We start from the raw sequence: 26,577 nt of genomic DNA, 5'->3' as shown, positions 1-26,577 counted from the left end.
TGAAGAGGTCCACGCACAGATGAACGCGGGCGCTTGGGTGCCAATGGTCCCTCTGTCTCATCATCACTTTCAGAACTTGGTGGTTTACTTGAATACTGAGCCTTTTCAATCCTGTCTGAAGATGAGATTGAGATATAATGTAACATGTGATGCATGTAATGACTTCTAGACCCATATTTCCATGAGGAGGTGTTGTAAAAATCACCATATTTGTCAAGTCCTGACCAGTTTTTCGTTTTTTGTTTGTAAACTCTCCCATTTACCATATTTACCTTGGACCATAGTATGATAGGACTTAGGCCCTACACGGATTGCTACATTTCAGTAGATATTGATAGTGGATGATTTTGCTGTAGGTAACAAGCAAGCAGTGTTATAGGTGATCTATGCACTAGTCTCATAGAATAATATTTCTTTCTAAATGTATATAAATGTCTTTGATGCTGCATTCATTCTTTGTTGATAGGGTACAGAGCAAAACACATGTAGACCTGAAACCAATAACGACTAAACTCATTCAAATAATGTGAATATAATGTATATGTAGGTGTGCGGGGGTGTATGTGTATGCCAGAATGGGGTACGGTATTCATTTGAGGTATTATGAAGACTCTATGACTACTCAGAGCTCTAATTAGAGTATGTTATGAAGGATAAACGACGAATTTGAAATTTTTACCTTTCTCAGCTGAAAATCGGCGGCCATCTTGGATTTGAAGGTCAAAATAGGTCAAATCATTATTACTTGTAGTTTTTAGTGTCCATCACCCAACTCGGCATGTTGAGAGCTTCAATTAGAGTCTATTATGAAGGCTCTACGACAAATGTGAAAATTTTACCTTTCTGAGCTGAAAATCGGCGGCCATCTTGGATTTGAAGGTCAAAAATAGGTCAAATCATTATTACTGGTAGTTTTAGAGTCAATTATTCAACTCGGCATGAGGAGAACTTTAATTAGAGCCTATTATGAAGGCTCTACGACAAATGTGAAAATTTGACCTTTCTAAGCTGAACATCGGCGGCCATCTTGGATTTGAAGGTCAAAAGTTGGTAATATCATTAAATAGACATCAGATATGAATTCCTCGACCCAAAAAACCTCAGAAAACATATACTGAACAGCATTGTAGGCCAAACCATTGAAATTTTTTTTTTTAAATGGCCGATGGCGGCCATTTTGGATTTTGGGCTCCCACGGATTCCGCCCACACTTTCGCGAGGGGCACCCCCGCTAAATTTTTTAATTAACCTTCATAGAAGACAAATGCACTGAAAAACGAACCTTCGCTCTCCACGGTCACGGAATTGCTCTAGATCACCCAACTAAAAGCTGAGAGAAATAAAGCTAAGTCTGACCTTCAAGTTAAGATTGAAAATGTCAGGAAAGGCATATCTGATTTTGATAAAAACAGTGATGTCAGTCCCAACCTTGAAAATTTGGTTGATCAACTTCATTCTCTGGAAAGTGAATTGAACAATATTATCAACCAGGAAACTGCAGGTCTGGTCGTTAGATCCAGAATAAAATGGGTTGAGCATGGTGAGAAGAGCTCCAGGTATTTTTGTAACCTAGAGAAGCGCAATTCTGAAAAGAAAGTCATTCGCAGTCTCAATATGGATGATGGTGCCCTTCAAACTGATCCTGATGAAATTTTGAAGGAGCTTCGTGCCTTTTATGATAATATTTATACGTCTCATTATACTGAAGCGTCAGAACAGGCGGCTTGTTCATTCATGGATCAACTGGATATCCCGCGCCTTTCTGAGCAGAGAAAAGAGACATTGAATCGTCCTGTTACAAAGGCTGAGTTGCTCCAGAACTTGAAATCCATGAGCCATAATAAATCTCCTGGCTTGGATGGCCTTCCAGTGGAGTTTTACATTGTATTTTTTCATGATATTGCTGACTTATTACTTGCCTCTTTAAACTTTTCATTTGAACAAGGTATTTTGTCTCCATCTCAAAGAAATGGCGTCGTCACCTTGCTGCCCAAACGGGACCGGGATCCCAATTTTGTTAAAAATTATCGCCCTATTTCTTTATTGACGACGGATTATAAGCTCATTGCAAAAACCATGGCCAATCGGCTTAAACTTGTTCTGGATGATCTTATTCATGAAGATCAAAATGGTTTCCTGAAGGGTCGGAATATTGGTTGTAACATTCGTACTATTATTGATCTGATTGAATTTGCTGACAATACGGATATCCCGGGGTCAATTGTCTTGTTAGATATCGAAAAGGCATTTGATAGTGTGGAGCATGGTTTTTTATTTGAGGTTTTGAATCGGTTTAATCTCGGTGATAACTTTATTCAATGGGTTAAAACCTTTTATAATTGCAGGAAAAGTTATGTTATCAATAATGGTTTTCTTAGTAGGCCTTTTGCAAGGCTGCCCAGTATCTCCTTTTTTGTTCCTTTTCGCGATTGAAATATTAGCAATTGCAGTTCGTAGCGACGATAAAATCAAAGGGCTTAAAGCTGGCAACACAGAGAAAAAGATTAATATGTTGGCCGATGACACTACATGTTTTTACAAGGGGATCTGGAGTCTTTTCAATCCCTTTTCAGTACTCTTGATAAATTTGCCTCTTTCTCTGGTTGTAAGATAAATGTGTCCAAGTCCGAAGACATTCATATTGGTAGTTTGAAGGGCACAGATTTTTGTCCCTTTGAGGAAGCCGGTCTGAAGTGGAAATCCAACACTTTCAAAACATTGGGGATTAATTTTTCTCTGAATACTAATTCTCTTTATGAGCTTAATTTTATCCCCAAACTTCATCAGATTGAGCAAACACTTAATTGTTGGAGGCATAGAAACTTATCTCTTTTGGGCAAAGTTGCTGTTATAAAATCATTGTTGTTACCACAGCTTCTCTATCTTTTTTCAGTGCTTTGTATTGATATTCCTAAAACATTCTTCAAGAATTTAAACCGTCTTTTTTATAACTTTATTTGGAATGGTGGTAATGACAGAGTTAAGCGGAATATTTTGTGTAATGATTATGATAAGGGTGGTCTTCGAATGATTGACCCTCTTTTATTTTCACAGGCGCAAAAATTCATTTGGATTAAACAGCTGCTTGATCCTAACTATTTCAGTGTTTGGAAAACCCTTGAAATGTCTGTTTTGAAAAAATTCCATCCTGATTGGACAATCTTGTTGAGATCTGATGCTCCAAATTCTGTTCTAAATACCCTTTCCAATTGCCAGTTAGTTGAAAGTATTAAATTGTGGTATTTATACAAGAACAAAATTCTTGAAGATTTAGGCTGGTCCGATTTCCATCTTCAGGACCCCATTTGGTGGAATAAGAAAGTACTTTTTTTACCCTGTGTGGGACGAGAAAGGAATTCATCATATTTCTGATCTTTACTTTGGTAATTATTTAGTTAAAACTTTCGAAGATTTAGTTGTAGAGTTTGACATCCCCATTATTGACAGGAGAAAGTATAATTATTTAATGAATGGTATTTATTTGGACTGGTTTCAGAACCCCAAGAATATTCATGAAAATGTTTTCAATAAAATCTCAGCTTCTCTGGTGAGTGAAGATAAAGTTCCTAAGTATGTTTACTCTATTTTGAGGGATCATGCTGCTGTTGAGGTTGAAAATAAATGGGCGGATTCTCTGCTCGTCTTGGATGAAGTGGATTGGAATTGTATTCATAGTGCTAACTTTAAATGCACCATTGAAACACAGTTGAGGTCATTTTATTTTAAGCTCTTTCATAGGGCAATCTGTACCAACCAGTTTCTCCATAAAATTGGTAGAGCTGATTCACCTAATTGCTATTTTTGTAATGAATTTCCTGAAACCATTTTACACTTATTTTGTGAATGTGAAAAAGTCTCCCCCTTGTGGGATAATTTAGGATTTTTAATTAATAATGTTTCAGGGGAATCTTTTAATTTTTCAAATTTTGAAAAAATGTTTGGTATTTTAGATATATCAGAACATGATAGCTGTATTAATTTTCTTTTTCTGTGCCTGAAATTTTATATTCACAGATGCAAATTCCAGCAAACCAACCCCAATTTTGTTGCCTTTTTAAATTTGGTTAAAGTTAAGAAGAATAGTGAGTATAAAATTGCTGAAAGCAAGGGGAAGCTCAGACAGCACTTTAAGAAATGGACCCTTGATCTTGAAGCCTCGTGATTTCTCTCTTCATTTTTTTTGTGATACTATAACATTATGATTGTCTTGGTATCATCAGCAGTGTGGGTATGATGGGTGTGGCCGTGTGAGTGCTTGTCTGACACGAGACTGGTGCTTGTGTTTTGTATGTGAGCGAGAGTGAACGATTTCTTTGTCCGTCGTCTTTGTCTCTTATGTCCTTCTTTGTACCTGTTGATTATATATTTTGTACCTGCTGTTAAAAAAAAATTATATTGATTTTCATGTAAAGGTTCATTCATAATTGTTGGGAACTGGTGGTCCATTGTGTATGTTTTTTCTCCCTCCGCCAGTTCCAAGTACAGGGAATAAAAAGTAAATAAATAAATAAATAAATAAATAATGAAAAAATACCACTGATTGAACAGCCATTGATAATATTATATATTTTACATATTTCTTTACTCTAAACCAAGATATAACGGTCTACTACATGATGCTCAAGTTTAAATAGAGCATTGTATTGTGGGATACCATGTTGCCTGCCCAAGCAACATGCTGCCTGGCCCGACAATGTTTCCAGGCAGGCAGTCGGACCGGACTGATAAAGTACACTCTTCAGACAAAGGCTGTGGATTTCTCTCTCTAATGTGTTAAATGTTTATGGAGCAAATGGAAACGTTCTTACATTTGGTGAACATTTTGTGTCCAGTTTTCTTTAATAATTTGATATTAAAGTTTAAAACGGTCCAGCCTATGTTATCAACCATTTTTTTAAAGAAATACTACAATTTGTCGTATTCAATCAAATAGCCCTCTTTGTGCAACATACCCTTTACCCTGCCCACAAAAGGTTAGAAAAGGTTACCAGACAATTAACGTTGAAATGTCGGGATTTATAAAGGGTATATTTTTTGAAAACGTACAGCAAAATATTCTAACATAATGTTATTTAACAGTCCTGTATTCACTATTTATAAATAGCTATTTATATATCACCATGGGGTACATGGGCGCAGCCATTACACAGCATCGTATCACCAAAGAGTATCTAGATAAGCATTCACTCCATGCAAATGAATAGGAAAACAAGATGTCGGTATTCATGAATTTTCACAAAAATGATATGTGACAAAAATCTGAAGATTGGTGGATCCTGTAACTTACATATGTTATGAGAAACTGATTTTAGAGAAAAGTTACCGAAAGCGTTTTAAAATTGACCGAGCGCCATAACTACAGGAACGGCTTTCAACATTCCATATTATGTTCACAAAAATATCGTAAACACAAATTTTTGTCATGGATTGAGATGAAAGACTCACAATTTTAAAACAGAGTGCAATGCCATAAATCAGGAATTGGTATACGATGAGAAACATGGCTTATTATGCTCATATTAAAAAAAATCAAGATTTTTGGTTGGTTAAGACAAAAACCTGACGGAAAAATACCGGCAAACGGTAAGCCATGCGATAACAAGTAAAATGCAGACTAGACAGTATGCAGGGGGACAAAAACAGCAAATGTAGGCAGAAGAAGTAGGCAAAGTTCGATAGCCAAAAATTACCAGTTCCAAGGCCCACAGAAGTAAGTGCTGAACCTGCAAAAACAACAAGGATCAATGGTAATACAAAACTGCACTAGAACAAGTGATGAAAATTACTGTGCATAAAAACATCTAGAGTAGGCACAAAAAAGTGATGAAAATCACTGTGTACATAGCAGTCAAACACTAAACAGACAAAAAAACAACCGACGTTTCGAGCACATAAACTGCTCTTCTTCAGGGACAGACAACAAAATATAAAGCAAACAACAAGAACTACATGCTGTAGTTTAAAAACAAATTCAAGTCAAAACTTTTTTTTTTATAAAGTATACGTTTTAAAGATAAATACATAATCGACTAGTTGATTGCCCTCAAGATGTATGACAGTGTTCCACCAGAATCTGCCACTCCCGGAAGAGACCCCAAAATAGTGATTCAGACCCCAATGACATAAAAAGGTTTAAACATCATTTATTACAATATGACAGCAAATACAACATGAACAATTTAAAAATATATATAAAATTAACATCAACATATCGATGCACGGAGTAAAAAAACGACATTTCAAAGTCCGCAAACGTAACATACAAGTTTGATCGCCATTCTACAATCTGGGGCCACTTTGCAAAACTGGACTTTTTGCGTAACTTTTGCGTTACGAATTACACCAAGAATTAGAATCGAAACGCAAGCTTAAGTCTGTCGTTAGTAGATTTCTACAATAGTTTTAACGTTGACCTGCGCGGTTATGCCGTCTCTGTTTATTCCAGTAAATCATGCCACACTTCACCTGCATCGTACTATGTGTTCATAGCGCCATCTCTTGAAGACTCTTGATTGCATGTAATGACATTTTGCGTGTTTAGAAGACTGTATGCAGAACTACTTTACTTGCATTAAATGCATATTAGTAAACAGTAAGAGAATAAAAACCAAGTTAGTTGTGTTATTTATTCTAAGCACGTACTTTTAAACAAAACAGATGCAAAGTAAATCTAGAAAAACCGAAATTTGAAGCAATGTGTAAAGTCAAGCCAATAGTGGGGCGCCGCCGTAGTGGGCGCCCCAAAACGTATAATTATACGCAGCATGAAGTGTCTTTTAACGCATCCTTAATAATCGTGGAAGCAATATAATTTAGGTGAGTTGTGAGGCTAAAAGAAACTTGACAATTAAGTTTCTACTGATCATTGATAATCCTCTTATTTGCCATGCACAGATAGATTTTTTCATTTTTTTTTTCACCCCAGTTACAATTGATTTTTTCAAGAGGAACGTTTGAGCTAAATGTTATACCAAAGATTTTAATAGTATTATCTGGAGAAACCTTCCAATTAACATTACCAACTTTAAATTCGTTGTTTTTGAGAGAACCAATCCAGATGGAGTCACATTTATTGTAATTCAAACAGAGACCTGATAGGAGCGCATACTTATCTAGAATGACTAGAGTATTTGGAGTGCTTCAGCAGAATTGACAAAAATTGTTGTATCATCAGCAAAGGCTGAAATTTTGACTTCGTTACGACCATATCCTTCTGTAGGAAGTGTTATACCTTTAATAAAATTGGGTTGGCGAATTTTACATGACAACAGTTCCACACATAGAACAAAGAGCAAGGATGCAATCGGGCATCAATGTCTTACACCGCGTTCGACCTCAGAGAATTTAGAGATATGGGGCACCTGGGCACCTTGTGAGAACAATGCCAGTGCATTGAAAGGTTAACCCAGGTTAAATAAGAAATAAATAAATAAATAAATAAATAAATAAATAAATAAATAAATAAATAAATATGCCCATTGTTTATAATATAATTTGATGTGTTTTAAAAAATGACAGAAATCCATTTTATAAATGATTCATCAAGATTGAACTTTCTTAAAGCATACAAAATAAATTCACGTTCAATTGTGTCGAACGCTTTTTTTTTTTAATCAACGCATATCATAATACCAGGAATGTCATTATCATCAACATAACGTAAAACATCTTCAATTCAACGAATATTATTATGAATACTACGACCTTTTACAAATCCATTTTGGTCATTGTTGACCAGTCCCTTAAGCATTTTTTGCAGTTGAGCAGCAAGAGACTTTGTTACAGGCTTGGTAAAGTTCGGTTTATGAAGCAACACTTCTGTTAATGTTAGTGGAAACAGAGCGGATATGGAGGCAGGCCTATTTCCTGAAGATATTGTGTGAATTGTGAAAGTAACATATTTATGAGTATCGTCGTTGCCAAAGGATATTATTGCTGTGGAATAATTACACAGTTGGAACTGGGCATTAATTGAATTTTGAGCGAACGGAACATTGTCACCATCAACATGAAGAGGATCGGATAAGTACACGTTGTACAATTTGCCTTGTAATTTGTTGATGTATGCATGCATGATTATATATATGCCAGGATTTTGTCCAAGCATAATTATTATAAATTAGAAGAATTTTTTGACTTCAACACTACTTAAAATTTGATCGCTTACCGGGAGCGCTTTCACGGTACCAACTGGGTCCTCAGCCGGATGTTATGGCTCTGATGATTTATGGCTTGTTGACAACCTTCGATGACGTCACACTAGAAGAAGATGACGTCAAGTCAAAGGTGTTGTCCTCGTCCCCCTGGGGGTCTTGGGTATGAGTAGGTTGTCCCAAATCTATAAATCATCAGAGCCATAACATCCGGCTGAGGACGCAGTTGGTACTGTGAAAGCGCTCCCGGTAAGCGATCAAATTTTAAGTAGTGTTAAAGTCAAAAATTCTTCCAATTTAATTTATACCACTACGTATGATTATACAATTTTATATAATTATTGTACTTTTCATTATTAAAGATTCTGATTTTGTTAACTTCATCAAACATTGTGTTTTGTTGCGCACTCTGAAGTGAGTCTGTGTAAAAGGTGCTTTTGGCCTTGTGCCATTAACGACTCGTAACACGTAGGTTTTTCGTAGATTTCAATTACAACTGAGCTAGTTTTGCAAATGGGAAATATCTTACGACCGAAGTTACAATAACATTTACGACAAAGTCAGCCCATATCTCTGTGCTCTACAGTTGGAAAAGTTATGGGGAGGATTGTTGCCAATAGACTGCAGTCGCACCTGATACTGCATGGTCTTGTCGTACAGGGTCAACATGGTTTCTGTCCAGGAAGATCGTGTGCTACTCAGCTTGTCACCATGTACCATGACTGGGCGTCCATTCTGGACGAACGCTCTCCTCCTAGAATTGATGCTGTGTTCCTTGATTGGTCTAAAGCCTTTGACCAGGTCAGCCTTCTTCTGTCCAAGCGTCATGGATATGTTTTATGTGGTCAAATGCTTAAATGATTCATCTCGTACCTCTATAATAGAAACCAAAGAGTGCAATACCTTGGTAAATTCTCCGATTGGATACTTCTTAGGTCCGGGGTCCCACAGGGCTCCATTCCTGTCCCCCTACTTTTCAATGTCCATGTTCTTGATCTTCCCTGTTTTGTTTCATCGTCTCTTCCACTGTATGCCGACGACACGGTCCTTTATAGACCAATTACATCGCTCGTGGATGAAGATATTCTTCAGGATGACTTTGATCAGATCCCGTCGTCCTCTTTCCGTTAGGTATCACATGGATGATATCCCTCTTGAACCGTTTCTACGAGAGAGAGAAACAAAAATAAGCTGGAAGAGGTCCAGAGAAGGTTCACCAGATACTATTTTCCCGGTCCCTGACAGCGGGGTTATCGAAGACCCACTTTAAAGTGATTTAGTTTGCTATAAGGGAATCCGCCAGGGACCCCGTTGACTATATGTTTTTGTTATTTTTGGCTTTTTTTCAGCTTTTGTATGTATGCTTGCCTGGATATCAATAAATCAAATCAAATCAAATCATGTATGGCTCCCATCAGTGTGGTCAGGAGTGTGGCATTATGATAAAGTAATTATGATAAAGTAAGGTGACGGGTGAAAATATGTGAAGTAGAGTGAATTAAGTGTTTTCACGCACAAAATACTTACCAGTTCGAAGCTAAAATATTAAATATGATGAAAAATTGAACAATTTCGCGCGAAGCTTGAGAAAATCCACAATTTTAAAGCTAACTTAGTCAAATATGAGGTTAATTTTTCTTTACTGACCTAAAACAATTCAGCCTTACCACCAAATCTTTTTTTTTCTGGTCCGAGGTGGAACAATTTTTGTCTTTTGTCTCTTATGGAGCTTCTTCTTCTTCTACTTTTTTTTTTTTTTTTTTTTGCTCAGATGGCGAGACAATTTTTTTTTCAAAAAAATAACCCAGACCCCTCTTACATCAAATGGTGCGTTGCTTAGAAAGTGACAATAAACTCTTACTCCCATGGTTTTAAAAACTTTCTTATCTCAGATTGTGTTACAGAGGACAGCAAGCCAGTACCCGGTTGTGTCTCTGTTCACTTTTAATAATTCTGCATAATTGCATCCTTTCCACCAGCTTTTCCATTCTTGAAGAAAGTAATTTCGCCAAAAATGTGGGAGGCGGGAAAACGAAACAAACGTCGGTTAATTCCTGCAATGCATAATGGCACCATGGGTTATTTGAGTACTAAGTAGTGTATTTCTGATATTGGATATCGTATCGTAAAAGTCAAAAGTTGCCATTGATTTCTCACTTATGAAGTTCTTACTCCATGTTTACTTAAGAGAGAAAGTCTAGGTGTCACAATAAATTCGAGAGTGGTAAACCAGAAAGCCTTAATTCAATTCATTGTGAGTTAAGGCTTTCTCTACTCTCGAATTATTTATTTGTTTATTTATCTAATTATATATCTATTACAGTTAATGTTTGATATACAGCCTGTCTAAAAGAAAATGTGCAAGTGAAAAGTGCCCTCTTTGGCAATTAGAAAAAATGGTGACATGGTGCTTACATCAACGTCAAGGGCGTAGTCTTAGCTCTTAAATGCCATTTGTTCTGTTCTATTTGCTTGTTTTAATCTCGAGATATGTTTAGTTAATAACGAAAAGGTAAAATCACAATTGTGCCACTTTTACCAGGGAAGATGGATGTACGTGTAAATCAACGTTAGCATCAAATTTATCAAGAGTTCCTTCGTGAAATGAAAAGAATGCATCAATCACACACCAATGCTACATGTAAATTGTTTTGACTGTTTTTACTGTTTTACCGTGATGCAGGTATAATGAGTATCTTTTGCCACTTAGAACAAATTATAAGATAAATAAACATTTCACATTCTCCTGTAAAATTAAATACAATGATTTTGTCATGGTAAATACTGCTCTCTTTGGCACTCAAGACATGTTAAAAGACAAACAAATATTGCACATTTATAGGTTAATAAAGGCGTATTACATGTCAGTCAGCAACCTGGACAACCGATTCTTTTGTTATGCAAGACTCACTCAGTCATTTAATGAGGCAATACAAACGATCGAATTTGGTGTTGAAATGAGCAAAATTTTGAGTTACACCTTTTCAATGTAAAAGTAATTTTCTCGGCCAAATGAAAAGCAATAATTTTCATTGTTTTAGTAAATGTCAGGAAAAACTGTAGTGCTTGATACTGTATTTTTTGGTCAAATCCTAGTTTTAAGCTTAGGCGTGAAATTCAGTCATTTAGTGTAAGATTTTCGATTTTGATAGGCTTAAACTCTGCCCGCGAGCCTTTTTTTGGATCAACCTTTTAGCTTTTCAAAGTAATATAGTTCGCTAATGAAGGCTTTTTCCCAACTTTCTAACGCACATCACCGTGAGCGATATATATAGTTTTGTCAGAATTTCCGTCTTGATTTCACCATTTTTCACTGCCGGCTGAAAATTTTTCAAAATCAACGCGTGAAATCTAAGGCTAATACTAGCATTGTGGATCGATATCCCTGGGTTTAATAAGAATACCGGCATGGCTAGAGTGTTGCCAGAACTTCAATATAGCAAAGAAATTCCCAGGCCTATAGCGCTCCTACTGATCATGTTTAAGCACGATGAGGATCTTTCATCACGTGAGTGATTAATTATTTGATTTCATCATCACCGTGATTATCGGACCAATGTGTTGAAATGTGCTTCTCCTCAAAACAACTTTGCCCAACAATCAAACAAAATCATACAAAATTCACTTGGAGATAGGAGGGACAGAAGATTAAAATCCCCTATAATAACACACTCATTTTTCTAGGTTTGGACCGTGGATTTTCCCATGGACCTCAAGTGTGCGTCTCTTAATACGGACTAACCTAGGTAAACAAACAAACAAACAAACAAACAGACAGACAAAATGGTTTTCATAATCATGGAATCCATATTGAGTAATTAGACAAAATAATGCACGCGCGCTGATGTTGATGCGTCTAATACACGAGCCCCGAAGGGGGAGTGCATTATACGCATCAACGTCATTGATTTACATGTACAGCCATCTTCCCTGGTAAAAGTGGCACAATTGTGATTTTACCCTTTTGTTGTTAAATTAACATATCTTGAGATTAAAACAAGCAAATTGAACAGTACAAACGGCATTTGAGAGCTAAGACTAATGTGTATAATTTGATCAGTGTCAAGATGTATAGGATTTCAGCTACCCACTCTTCAATGAGCTCAATTAAGTGGTTGATCATCGCTATGTGACAGAGAATCATTTTTTTTTTTTAATCGTGAATAAACAGTGCTTTCTGTTGACGTGGATGCTGTAATCTGTGATTCGTTGAAGACATGTGTTAGTATGACGTCACCAACATGATGTCGTCATCCAGACCATTTTAATGAGATGAGAGATAAAAATCACCTGGTGTTAATTACCTCAAGTCAATCTAAGCCTACTGGTGCAAGTGCAATTTTTACGTGCTGAGATTAAAATTATTTTGTAATGTAATTTTAAATTTAATTAATTATGCGTTATTTAATCAATTAAGAAATAAATAAATAAATTATGAATTTAAAATGTAAATAAATTCAAAATTATTATTAATTTATTAAAATCAATTAATTGATTTTAACTAATTAATTAACAGTTTAATTTTAACATGAGGCTTCTTTATTATGATAATAAGGCTTATGTGATATTCATTAGGTGTTTATGGTCAGATTCTGGTTATATTAAGTTAGCATTGTATTCAAATTTTCAATCTCGTGGAGGTACCAGTAAACAACATTGAATTTCAATAAGATTTCACAGGAGGTAATATTTTGCCCACTGGCACATTTTAAGTCTAGGGACAGAACAATTTGTGACTAATGAGGCGTTTGATGTGCACTAATATACAGGGTGGGCCAAAAACTACTTTACCTAATTAAAAAGGTTCAAAAGTTGTTTTCACATATTTGTTAAGAACATATTCTTAAGAGTATTTGGTGAAAAAACTATTCAATGTATTAAAATAAAAACGTGACGCTAATTTTAAATCAAAGGGTCAAAATTAACTTTGTCCATGCGAAGGCCTACTAGCCGTCGCGTCGCATCACTTGCAATACCGAGTTCGATAGAGAATGAGAACCACTCAGTATACGCACAAATTTGTTCAGCAATTTATATAACACAACTAAATAAATCAAACATAAACAATTTAAATTTCAAAGCTACGATATTTCGTCATGATATGCAGCTTTCATTCTGCAGAGATATAAAAACAATTATCTTCAAATATGCGCAAAAGTGTGGCTTTTGTGTTTATTCAGATTCAAACCACCGATAGGAAGTCTAAATATTCTTGCATGTAGCTAGTTGAAAGGGATAATAGTTGACAGAATCGCCTCCCAAATACCGACAAGACTCGAATATAAATTATGAGCCCGATAAAGGGCAAATGTTGCAAATTGGGTTTTAAGATTAGATTTTTTTCAACGGCATTGCTAAGTTGTTTAAATCTTGACTGTGGGATGTCCAAAACATGACATGACAATCGAGTTTTTGGGGTTATGGTCCTCAACGCATACGGTGTTGCGATTGTTATTGGGATATGCTGTATCGTCGTCATATTCGCATACAATTATTAACCTAGCTTCCGAAAAGATGCGTACGACAGGACAGTAGTCATGTTGGCTTTTTTTTTATATGAATGTCAAATAATGAATTTTAACACCCTACCATCGCTACCGTCACCTAATCAACAAAAAACACATTTCTTAGTTTTGCCAGGAAGAGAACGAAAGAGACACAAGACACATTTTGTTATTTTCATTGTAAATTTTATTTTTTGTTTTCCTCATTATAAGTCCATTAGATGTAATTAACAAAACATTTTTTGTTGTTTGTACGATATACATAATAATTTTAATTAACGTTTTAATAAATGAATCAATAAATAGCTCAAAACCAATGCCCTTGAAGCATCTTTTAATAGTTGTTATTATTATACTTTATTGTATCATTATTACTTATGAACAGCATATTTGTTTGTCCACGTTTAGATATAATATTTAAAATAAGTCACGTAAATGCCAAGTAAAGTTTAAACCTATTGGATTCTATTGGATTAATTTAAGATTTCATTGGAAACTGGTTGTCAAACATGTGGTCCGTTATTGTGTGACTTAATTATATTTACTTACAATTGAAAACAAATGGAAATATGAAAAGTGCATATTCTATATATTGTGCAAAATCGAGGATTATATATTTATATTATATACATTATAGAAATATAATATAAACACCTGCCAATAGGTAATTACCTCCCTTAATGAATGCGCATTATACCAAAACGGTTGATCGTATGCCATGATATCAATTTACATTCGAAGCTGGATTTATTTCTGCGCATTTGTCCCAATATTCAGGTCGCAGCGTAGATTTAAATGAAAGTAACCCAAAATTTGAAAGTTGCTGCAAAATCCTATTTACAGACTTGACATTTAGTATGGAATATTTTTTCGCGAAATTCCAAGACTGGTTTGGAAGGGGTCTGCATAAACCGCACAGGGTAGATATTATTTGGGGTGTGTCGGGAGATGGTGTGAAGTAATTGTTTGACAGAAAATGTGCTTTCCATTAGTTTACATTGTGGTGCTCATATTGTAGTTAATTGGCCTAAAATGGCGAATTTAAAGAGACTGAAATCAATTTTTGTGGGGGTAAAATTTCTGAATTTGAGCAACATTATTCTGATATTATCAAATTGGTTGAGGTTTGAGGTGATATTTACTTAACCTAAATACCAATAAGTGTTCGTCAGAACGAAAATGCACTTGTAATCTACCAGTTTTGAAAGTGGAAGGAGCTTTAAAAATATGGCTCTGAAAAGTGGTATGCACTCAGAAAGTTTGAATGGCCCCTGGGGCCAAATGTAATCATGGTAATGAACTTACTGTACACAAAAAAACAGCGTGAGCTCATTGGACAACCAAGAATCCGCGCAGTTGTTTTGTACCGTAAGTTTGTCACATTTGACCTCAGGGAGGCCATTCAACTTTCTGAGTATACGTACCACTTTTAAGAGCCATATTTTAAGCTCCTCCCATGTTCAAAAATTGGTACATTGCAAGTGTATATCAGCTGCGATGAATGCCAATTGCTGACAAAGTTTAGGAAATATCACCTCAAACCCCTATAAATTTGATAATAACAGAACAATGTGCCATAAAAAAACGAACTTGTGTCCCCCACAAAGCTCAAATTCAGCGCCCTAAATCCGCCATTTTAGGCAAATTCGCAACATTATGAGCACCACAATGTAAACTCATGGAAAGCACATTTTCTATCAAACAATTATTTTACACCATCTTTTACACACCCTTATTACTAATATTTAGCCCATGCGGTTTATGCAGATCCCTTCCAGACCAGTCTTGGCATTTTGTGAAAAAATACTCCATAATAAATGTCAAGTCTGTATCTTGTATTCAATATCCATGGAAGGAAATATTTTCGGCTCTTACTGGATTATATTATTGTTCTTGTTTCGTGAATTTGCAGGAGACAATAAATATAAAAAAAATGTCATTATTCACATCAGTCATTGTTTATTTAATCCCACATTACATCTGTTGGTAACACCACCCAATCAGGAAATTTTAAATCTAGCTTTACCACTGAAAGGATAAGTTGTAGTTGCAGGCCATTTAGGACATAATAGGTCAGAAAAAATATTGAAATCTTCATGTTTCAATTTGACATTACGTGAATAATGATCACTGATGCGAATAATGACGATTGTTATTGATTATCACATGTTTTGATCCCCTCCAAATACATAAAACAAAAAAGGATAAACCAATGAGAGCTGAACAGAATCCCTTCAATGTATACCATGCGCGTATTGTAGGGGTGCCTGGGGTGTGCACGTCCTCCAGGCTAAATAAACGACGACGAAAAGAGAGAGGAGAGGAGAAAGGAGAAAGGAGAAAGGAGAAAGGAGAAAGGAGAAGAGAAGAGAAGAGAAGACAGAAGAGAAAAGAGGAGAGGAGAGGAGAGGAGAGGAGAGGAAAGGAGAGGAGAGGAGAGGAGAGGAGAGGAGAGGAGAGAGAGGAGAGGAGAGGAGAGAGGAGAGGAGAGAAGAAGAGAAGAGAGAGAGAAGAAGAGAAGAGAAGAGAAGAGAAGAAAAAAAAAAAAAAGAGAAAGAAGGAAAGAGAAAAAAGAAGAAAGGATGAAAATTACGCTCTTCGCCAACAAAGGGCGACACATTTAAGTAGGGTGACATGTAATCAGGCAAAATAGGGGACATAGAGGGAACTATAGGTCTACAGGGTAGTGCATACAATAAGGGTGCCTTGTGGGGCGCAACATACAAGGAGGGCTTGTGAAAAAACGCGTGTCATTTACCCATACTAGGCGGCACATGGTAACTTGTAACCAGGATAAAAGAAGGGGTGAAAAAGTCAAATGCTTTTATAACTATGAGCATACAGGGTGACACATACATGTAGGGTGAGTTGTGGGCGGCACATAGAAGAAGCCTGTGACTTGTGGGGCGGCACATGCAAAAAGTAGGAAGAAGAGAGAAAAACCTGCATGGTGGCTTGTAGTAGCCAAGAGAAAAGAGGGGTGAAAAGTACAACAGAAGTTATAAATTATAACTATAATATGCCTACAGGGTGACCTATACAAGGAGGGCGGCTAGTGAGGCAGCACATGAATGGAGGGTGGCTTGTAACAGGAGCTATCAGGAGTAAAATTGAGGGATGGAGGAGAAAAAAAACCCTCATCTATAAAGGGCATCACATCGTGACTTTTACTTGTAATCAGGAGAAAAGGGGGATGGGGTGGAAAAGTAAATCACGCTGTATGACTGCATGTACTATTAGCATACAGAGTGACACATACAAGGAGGGTGGCTTGTGGGGCAGCACTGACACATCAGAAGTAGGGCGACTTTGTGATCGACACATACAAGGTGTACGGGCATTCAAAAAGAAATGCGAAAACTGCACTTCTTTATCCATATGGATTTGGAGCCCTTTCCGAGAGGCGTAAGTCTAAATTTATAGATGGGCGTCAGTCCCGCGGACAGGGGACATATGTCCCCTCCACATGTTGGGATGGGGGAACACAAAATCAAATCCCCCCCCCCCAAGTAAGCAATTATATTAGTGTATCCGTATGGATAAAGAAGTGCATGTTTTTGCATCTGTTTTTGGATACCCGTACACTTTATGTTTTAAGCCATTGCGTAATAATTAGACCTAAAATAAAATAAATAATGAACACAATAACAGTGTTTTTTTTTTTTTTTTTTTTTTTTTGGGGGTGTAGGGTGTCATCCGGTATCCTTTCTTCAGGGCGGAAAAATCTCAGTCCACCGGGTAAGGGCCTTCTGGATACGCCACTGGATAGGCCTACTGAATACAAGGCAAGATGATTGTGCTGCAATTTTCAAATCTTAGGTTACATTCATTTAAATGTACGCTGCGGCATCAATATTGGGACCACTGCAACAAATGATGTGTCATAATGCGCAGAAATAAATTCTGCTTTGATTGCATATCCCAAACTAATGGTTATTAAGGCTGGGGGGGGGGGGTAATCATTTGTTAGCAGGTGTTTATGTTTCAACTTTAAAATCTTAGGTATCATTTTGCACGAGTATTATGTGGTGTCTGAGTTTCAGACACAACTAAATGATGAGTAAATTGTGTAAATATGTATTAGCTTTTTGCTTTGAACATTAACAATTATGACATGGCTCTAGTGCTCGCTTTCATGTCCCTCTAGTGATCATAAAAAATATTGCGTAATCCTAACTAAGGCAATATGCTTGAAGTGTCACTAGAATTGGTGCAAATAATAGGACTTATTATATTATAGTTCATAAATCACACATATCTCGATGCATAGCCAGCCTGCCTGTGATTGACGTTATTAAGGCCTTAATAAAGATTTTACAAGAAACAATTACAATAAAAGCTACCTGACTACTCCTGCCACTGGTACTTTGTAACAATTCAAAATATTTCACATAGCTCGATGGTCATCCTGTATATCCCTTGTCGAAATTTGATAGAGATTTGATACATATCAAAACTCTATCAAACGGAATTCTACAGAATTGGGACATCATTTGATAGACTGTTTGATAGAGTATTTGATAGGTATTTGATAGGATCTATCAAAACTCTAGCAAAAACAAGGAAAGTCCATATTTGATAGAAATTTGATATAAATCTATCAAACTCTATCAAATGTGTCCAAATTTGATAGAATTTGATAGAATATAATAAATTGATGCATGTGATTTTCAGCTAAAGTCTATGAAATGTTTAGGTGGATTGTCACACTCCTATCAAAACCATATCAAATATAATATATTTCTGTCATGCATCTCTATCAAATGTCTATCAATTTTTCAGCTTGCAGCTGCCAAATTGTTAGCTGGCTATATCGAACCTCTCTACTATCAAAAGTCTATCAAACACTCCCACTCTTTTATATATCAAAAGTATATCAAACTTTTAGCTGGCTGACGAACCCCTCACCTATCAAAAGTCTATCAAACACCTCCACTGGATAACGGCCTCTCCCCTATCAAAAGTCTATCAAACACTTGCAATCTTCTATATATCAAAAGTCTATCAAATTTTTAGCTGGCTGACAAATCTCTCACCTATCAAAAGTCTATCAAACACCTCCACTGGATAACGATCCTCTCCCCTATCAAAAGTCTATCAAAAACCTGCAATCTTCTATATATCAAAAATCTATCAAATTTTTAGCTGGCTGACGAACCTCTCACCTATCAAAAGTCTATCAAACACCTCCACTGGATAACGATCCTCTCCCCTATCAAAAGTCTATCAAACACTTGCAATCTTGTATATATCAAAAGTCTATCAAATTTTAGCTGGCTGACGAACCTATCAAAAGTCTATCAAACACCTCCACTGGATAACGATCCTCTCCCTTATCAAAAGTCTATCAAACACTTGCAATCTTCTATATCAAAAGTCTATCAAATTTTTAGCTGGCTATCGAGCCTCGCCTGTATCATAAGATTTGGGGGTATTCGGGTTTTGCTTTGAATGCATCCAAAACTTCAGTTGGGTGATATAGGCTTGCTATATAGACACGCTTTATTGCGCGACGCATGCACTGCGTACAGGTAACAATGCCAAAGCGTATTATCACACAGGCTGTTTCCGCGCATGGTGTGCAAGGACCCCCAATCTCCCCTTTCCTTTTCTATGGAATTAGTCTATATCTGATGTGTCAACACAGTCTAAAATTTAATGTAAATTATTTTAATGTTAATTTGGCTGCATGCATGGCTCGTACAGATTGTCATTGCATTGGAAACTTTAATATTAGCTTATAAATGTGCTCTTTAGAGGTAAACCAGACAAACCCACAGACCACATGTTACTTAATATAGTCATGTGTGTGTTAAAGCATCAAAGCATAAACAAATTGAGTAATAAGTAGGCCTGTGGATTGGCAAGCCTTACCTCTAAACCCATAGGTTTAATTCAGTCATGTTGTTGTGGGGTTACTCATCATATTACCCATTTACCGTTATGAAAATAGCAAGCATTTTGGAAGCTTAAAAAGGGTAGTTTTTCGTGGGTAAAAAAAGGTAGCAAAATTGCCAATTGCTAATACGCGGAAATGAAATTAAGGGTATGAAATTTGATGCAAAAAATAAAATCCCTGTTTAGGGTGTGAAAACAGGCGCGTGTTACCTGTTTCAGGTATCGTTTTAGCCAAGGGTTAGGCGTAAATCCTTGTTTAGGGTGTTTTTCAAAAGTCAATTAATATCGCGGATGGTGTACAAGCCACAATGTGAGTGACACCCCCCGGAAATCACTCCACGATTTATGTACCAGTGAAATTCGGTTAAAATAGTCCACCGCTTATTTGAGCTTGTTGCGGCTTTATTTACTAAAGATATTGTCAAAATTCGCACGTTTTCAGCTCATTTGCTTCCGTTAGTGTCTACATGAAGGAATCTGAGAAAAAATCTCAATGTTTTATTTCAGAGGTGAAGTTTTGGCACGAATTTGAACAACGTCCAGTTTCAAATATTGACATGATTGAGTGATTTTTTAGGTTAAATTTGCACCTTTTTTCTTTGCAGCAAATAGCAAAAAAAGTAGATAGTCACCAATATATTCTGTTAAAAGAATAATATTCTACATGTGATAAGCTTTAATTTGATATCAAACTTTTTTTATAAACACCTCAAAAGAAATAAGTCCCCCTCTGAACATGTCGTCATAACATCGTAAGGTTTCGTTTTGTACCAACAAAACTAACTTTGAAATAATTATATGACTGTTTACTAAGTGCTGTGTGAAAATGAGAGATTTCCATGACTTCAGGGCTGAATGAGCCTAAATTGAAGACAAAAAGTGCCCTTTCCAAAAGTCACAAAGTAGGCCTATGCTTGTTAACTGCAAGGCGTATTGGGACAAGGAATGGAACTGACCATCTTACAACTCACTGTGCTAAACTCTGCACCAAGGGGATTTGCATGGCTGAATGATCAAGAATCGATACACATTACAGTAAACGTTCACTTGGTGAGGATTTTAAACTGCACTCAAACACATGGGGTTTTCCATTAGTAACAAGCCATGAATCAACTTTTGTGACAAGCATAGGCCTACTTTGTGACTTTTGAAAAGGGCAGTTTTTGCCTTCAATTTAGGCTCATTCAGTCCTGAAGTCATGGAAATCTCTCATTGTCACACAGCACTTAGTAAACAGTCATATAATTATTTCAAAATTAGTTTTGTTGGTACAAAACGAAACCTTACGATGTTATGACGACATGTTCAGAGGGGGACTTATTTCTTTTGAGGTGTTTATATAGTATGTTTTTGCAGTGACAAAACGCCATCCAAACGTGTGTATTTTCCTGTCTATTTCAATGGCGCAATCAATGGTGGTGCGCTCTCACAAGCCCATCTTTCACAAGCATTAGCAAGCTTGCAATACGCATACGTATGCCAAGTGTGCGCATGGTGCGATATAGACATCTGTTCCAATTTGCAATTGCAAATTCATGATCATGAACTGTGCAAATGTGCATCTTGTGAGTATGGTACATCATGTACATGTAGTATATGTACCAAATTAATGTGTGCCGTAGTATCATGCAAACAATTTTTAGTATGATTCAGATATAGTAGGTAAGCTTATCAATTTTATTTTAAAAATTAATCAAAATGTTGACTGTATATAGCCTACTTACAGTTTAGTACACACCCCAGGTACACACACCTCGAGCTGCCATAAAATTCCTTTTCTGTAACACAAAATTTGCCCCCAAATTTTGAAAAAAACTGCAACTCCAACTGTCATGACCGTTTGAAATGTGAAAGCTGCCATGGTATTGACGGTTGCAGATCCCCCTTTTCTAGGAGCACCATGCAGTCATATTTGATAGGAATTTGATAGTGTCTAAAAGTCTAAAATCATGTAAGTCATATTTGATAGGAATTTGATAGTGTCTAAAGTCTAAAATCAGCAAAGTCATATTTGATAGACATTTGATAGAATTATTTTTGATTTAAGTCATATTTGATAGGAATTTGTTAGTGTCTAAAAGGTCTAAAATCAGCCAAGTCATATTTGATAGACATTTGATAGAATTATTTTTGATCAAGTCAAATTTGATAGGAATTTGATAGTGTCTAAAAAGTCTAAAGTCATATTTGATAGACATTTGATAGAATTATTTTGGATTGAGTCATATTTGATAGGATTTTGATAGATTATTTTTGATTAAGTCATATTTGATAGGAATTTGATAGGAAAAAACAAATTTGATAGAGATTTGATACTATCAAATCTATATCAAAATATGATTTGATAGGGTTTTGATACATCAAAACCCTATCAAATGCTCATTTAATAGACATTTGATATACATTTGATATATATTTGATAGTTAAATTTCTGCAAGGGTAATACAAGAACATCTACCAGTTTTGTAATGTTTACATTTAATTGCATCAATTTCTATTTTCCCCTTTTATTATTATATTTTTTCCTTCTGGGAACTTTGACAGAAAAGTGCTAGTGCATTGAAAGGTTTACCCAGGTTGAATAAGGATAAAATAAAATACATTTTTTGTTTGTTTTATGTTATTAGGTGAAAATGTATTGTCAATGATAATACCATGTTGAAAATTAAAATTAAGTTCTTATCTTCACTTTGCCCATTCATACTTATTACATTATGTATTATGTAATTTTGCATTTCTTAGAAACATTCAGATATATCATCGTATATCCACATTACATTATAGTATTCTTTTATATCAAAGTATATTTGATAAATTTGTTTTATATACAAGCTCTTTGTTTTTATACATACAAATAATTTATACAAAATTTAAAATATACAACACAACATGTGTCATCATCAGCTATTATCCATACAGTTGTTGTATGTAAACATATTATACACTACTTTAATATATACAATTGATTGCACTTTGGTTTCTCTCACATCTTTTAATCGCAACAACACGATCTATTTCAATACATTATATTGTTCCCCTGATCAAAAGTATGTGTTGATCTATAATATAATATACTCACAACAAAATACTATTGATGATAGTATTGAACATGGTCATACGTCACAAATACAGGGCTCAAGATAAATAAGGTACCAGATACTTATGTTTGTATTGCTATGCTAAATACACTTAAATATGTAATTTTCTCATCTTTAATTTCAGATATTGTTGACTGAAACTGATTATGTAACCAACTTATGAAAGAAAAACAATTGTCATCTTTGAAAACAAATTTTGCATTTTTTGATCTTTGATGCGTTATATTATTAATTTGCATGCATATAGCTCTAAACAAAATGACCCATTTTTAACGGTGGTTTAAAACAAGTGTTGCGTGCAGGCATTCTGAAAATGCTTAATTTGCATATTTTAATTTCTGCGATGATATTGTTGTGTTTTAATCTTTCTCAAGTTTTCCCAAACTATTTTCAGGCAGTAATAGAATAGTGCGTAAACCTTTCAAATTTCTTGATATTTTGGCAATAGAATCTTGTAAAGGATTTGGTACCTTTTCTATATATATTGTACATTAAATTTCTCATTTTTCAAATGTTTGATACAATAACATTTATAACAGTTTTCATATGCAGGTATATATTGTTTTTACATGCAGATAATTATACGTGTATATACACAATACGTAGCAGCTAAAATTTGAATATCTATACAGTCATTCTGTTTACACTTGTTATGCTACCTTTTTTTCTTTTTTTTTTTTCTTTATTTTTTTTTTGGCATGCAAGCCCAGAGACTTCGAGTCTAAATTCAATATATCCACATACTTTTATCAAAGGACACATAATATAAATTGTGTACACAATTTGATGATCAACTACAGAAACAATGACTTGGATTGCTTAAGTTTATAATCTATAAACTGAATATTCATCTCATTGTAACATGATCAAGAGAAATGATGCTAATGTCAAATAAACTGATTATTGTTACACCAGTTACTAGTGCTTTAAAACTGCTATGTTTGATGCAAATTAAACTCTGTGTTACTATATAGTAGGCTACATATTACAGACATTAGACTCATTTCAATTGTTCATGTCACATTTATGGACATCTATCATTAGTCATCTGTCGTATCTATAGGGTCATCCGCTGGTCGGACATTTATCCTTCGAAGCTACAAAATAGAAGAGAAATATAATAAAGTTATCATTAATTGAAATACTTTTTCTTTAAATCTAATATATTTTATAATAGTAGAGATGTATTTTCAGTTTCTAACCTCTGGCTATAATTCATCCATATTTTTGGTGTACAAAAAATAGGACTACCACCATTATTTGTGACCTCTCCCGAAGAAAATGACACCCATCCCAAAGAATGGTATTTGATCCTGTGTCATATACTGGGGTACTCAAAAGGTGGCTTTGTTACATTTGGATGTGCAGCTTAGATTTTAAAACACTGTCTCTTGTGTATTCCTTCACTTAAAAGATTCAATTAGGTCTTAAATGTTTTTAACCTGTTTTAAAATAATTTTTAATTATTTTCTTATGACGTTTGGCTTGAAATGTGCCAAGGGTGGCTGAGGATTAGGGGGAGGAGGATTAGGGGGAGGGATTCATATCGTAAATATGATCTAAAACCCCCATTAAAAATTTGAGTCTAGTAAAAAAATGTCTAAATGAACTCCCAGACATCTAAACCAAGTAAATAAATACAGAAGGTCATTTAAAAGACTAATACTTGCTCAGAATGATTGTAAATGTGGAAAAAAGAGGTGGGGTTAAATCCCACCTACTTTGTGATTGTTTTTGCCCCCACTCTCTCATTTTTTAACCGTTTTCCATAAAAAAAAAAAAGGTGTCAAAATGCTCAGGAAGATGAACCACTTCAAATGAGACGTGTAGGCAAAATGTTTGAACCATTTCATTTTTTTTTACTATGTAACACAAAGGTGCCCCAGGTTATGATACAAGACCATTTATAGATGTTGGGTTTGTGCCGATTTGTTGTCATTTTGAGCGCACTTTGTTTGATAATTACGAACGATGTAATTAAATCTTTCCGTTTGGTATAAAGTTTAGTTTTTTAGTTAGCATGGTTAGTGGACTGAGCTTTCGATCTTTGTAGAATCGTCACCATGGTCACAAGACTGTGTCTATAATAAAGATTCTGGGATCGCAAGTTTTTTTCTCTCTTTTTATATACATTTACCTATTTTCTATATTGTTTATAATCTTGATATATATTCATTTATTATCTATGAATGGTGCTTTTTGTAATACGATAATAATTAGTATGATATATTGGTTTACATTTATATGTTCGACCCGTCCATTTCTTCTACCCCATTCGCTCTTCAATGCATTACGAACCTGTAATTAATAACGAAAGTCAATAAATTAATATTATGTTTAGATCTGAGCATAGCGCTGGACAGTATATACCAACACTATTTGAAGGCGATTTAGAAACAAAAGCATTATGTCTTTATTATAAATAAATCCAAGTAAAATCCTACATCATAGCACTTTCTCAAATTAAAAAAGTGCTACGAGAAAAGGAAACTGCTACAGTGTAGCACGACACGTCATTGTGGGTATGTTTAGCACCATTTTACCCAATATTCACTTGGATTGGTTACAAATGATATATATTGACCATCCTGATGAGCATGGTTATGGAACTAAAATAATTGTCGTTGGGTAGGAAAACCTCCTATGTACTTGTGGCCCTTGAATATGTTTTAAAACAAAACTGCCCAGAGGTAACATAAGAGGTTTTGCTTTAAATATGTTCATACTGTGTTTTGTACCTAACATTGAGGTTTGTAACAAAATAATCTGATTTAAAAAAAATGAATTCATTTGCATTAGTGGTTTTGATATGAGAAGCACCAACGTGTTTCTCACCGGCCCATAGAACAGTATACTGGTAAAAGCTAAACGAAACATATTGCAGGCTTAACATCTCGCTGAGAGTATGAGACAAATATGAGCTTTATTCTGATGCCAAAATGTTGATAGGATAAAGTGTGGGGATGAGGATGTCGATCTGTCACACTTCTTTAATTAGCAGTTGTTATGTTGCGTATGATATGTGTACAAAACGTGTAAAAACTGTTGTTTCATCTGTTGTTTGTGTTTTGAACGCAAGTGGTTTGTATTTTGTCTGCTACTTTTTCCGTGTTGTACACCAATTTTGACCATTTTCTCAAAGAAAATTTGAATTGTGAATTAAAATCCTTTTACGGGTTGTTGGAGTTAAAACTACGTACCTCTGAGTTAATATAGCAGGTGACGAAAACCAGATACATCCCCTGCATTAAACAGAAAATAATATTGACAAATGTGTGAACATATTATGTGTACAGACATGCAAACACCTAAAAGAGAAAAATATACATAAATTATATAGTAGAACCCCGGGAGTAGAACAAAGCATTAAGCACAGGAAAGCGATCAATCTTTTTTGTGTTTGGCTTAAATCGGTCACAAACGACAAGCGTGTGTCCTGATGTGACCCGGGTCATTCTTATAAGCGAAACCAAGCGTCATGCATGTAGTCTATAAAGTTACATCAGCCAGCTTTCTTCTTTTTTTTTCAAAAGAGAGATCGAGTCATTTTAATAACAGGCATTGTTTACAATTACAACAGGGGTAGTGTCGTTGAGAAAACAGGGGGTAATCTTGATATTTTACATGATATTAACATGATCTAATTACATCTCAAAAGAAATTGGGGCTTCCTTTAGATTTTCAATTCTATATTATGAAATATATATAGCAGTCTACTGTCTGTTCAATTAGCTTAGATTCTTGAATTTTTAAGATATTTGAAAAAATAAAAAATTGTGGTCAAAGTCATCAAAGAAAAGTGTTAGCACAGCCTTAGACCTAACGTGATTTATACTTTTCAAATTCTAAAGTTCAATTTAAAACCCCATTTCTTTTCAATTTTGGTCTTTTCCCGCGATATTTTTATAAAAAGGCGTAGAACGT

Source organism: Amphiura filiformis, chromosome 2 (genome assembly GCF_039555335.1).
Source record: "Amphiura filiformis chromosome 2, Afil_fr2py, whole genome shotgun sequence".
Classification (NCBI taxonomy): Eukaryota; Metazoa; Echinodermata; class Ophiuroidea; order Amphilepidida; family Amphiuridae; genus Amphiura; species Amphiura filiformis.
This window is presented reverse-complemented; position numbering follows the sequence as displayed.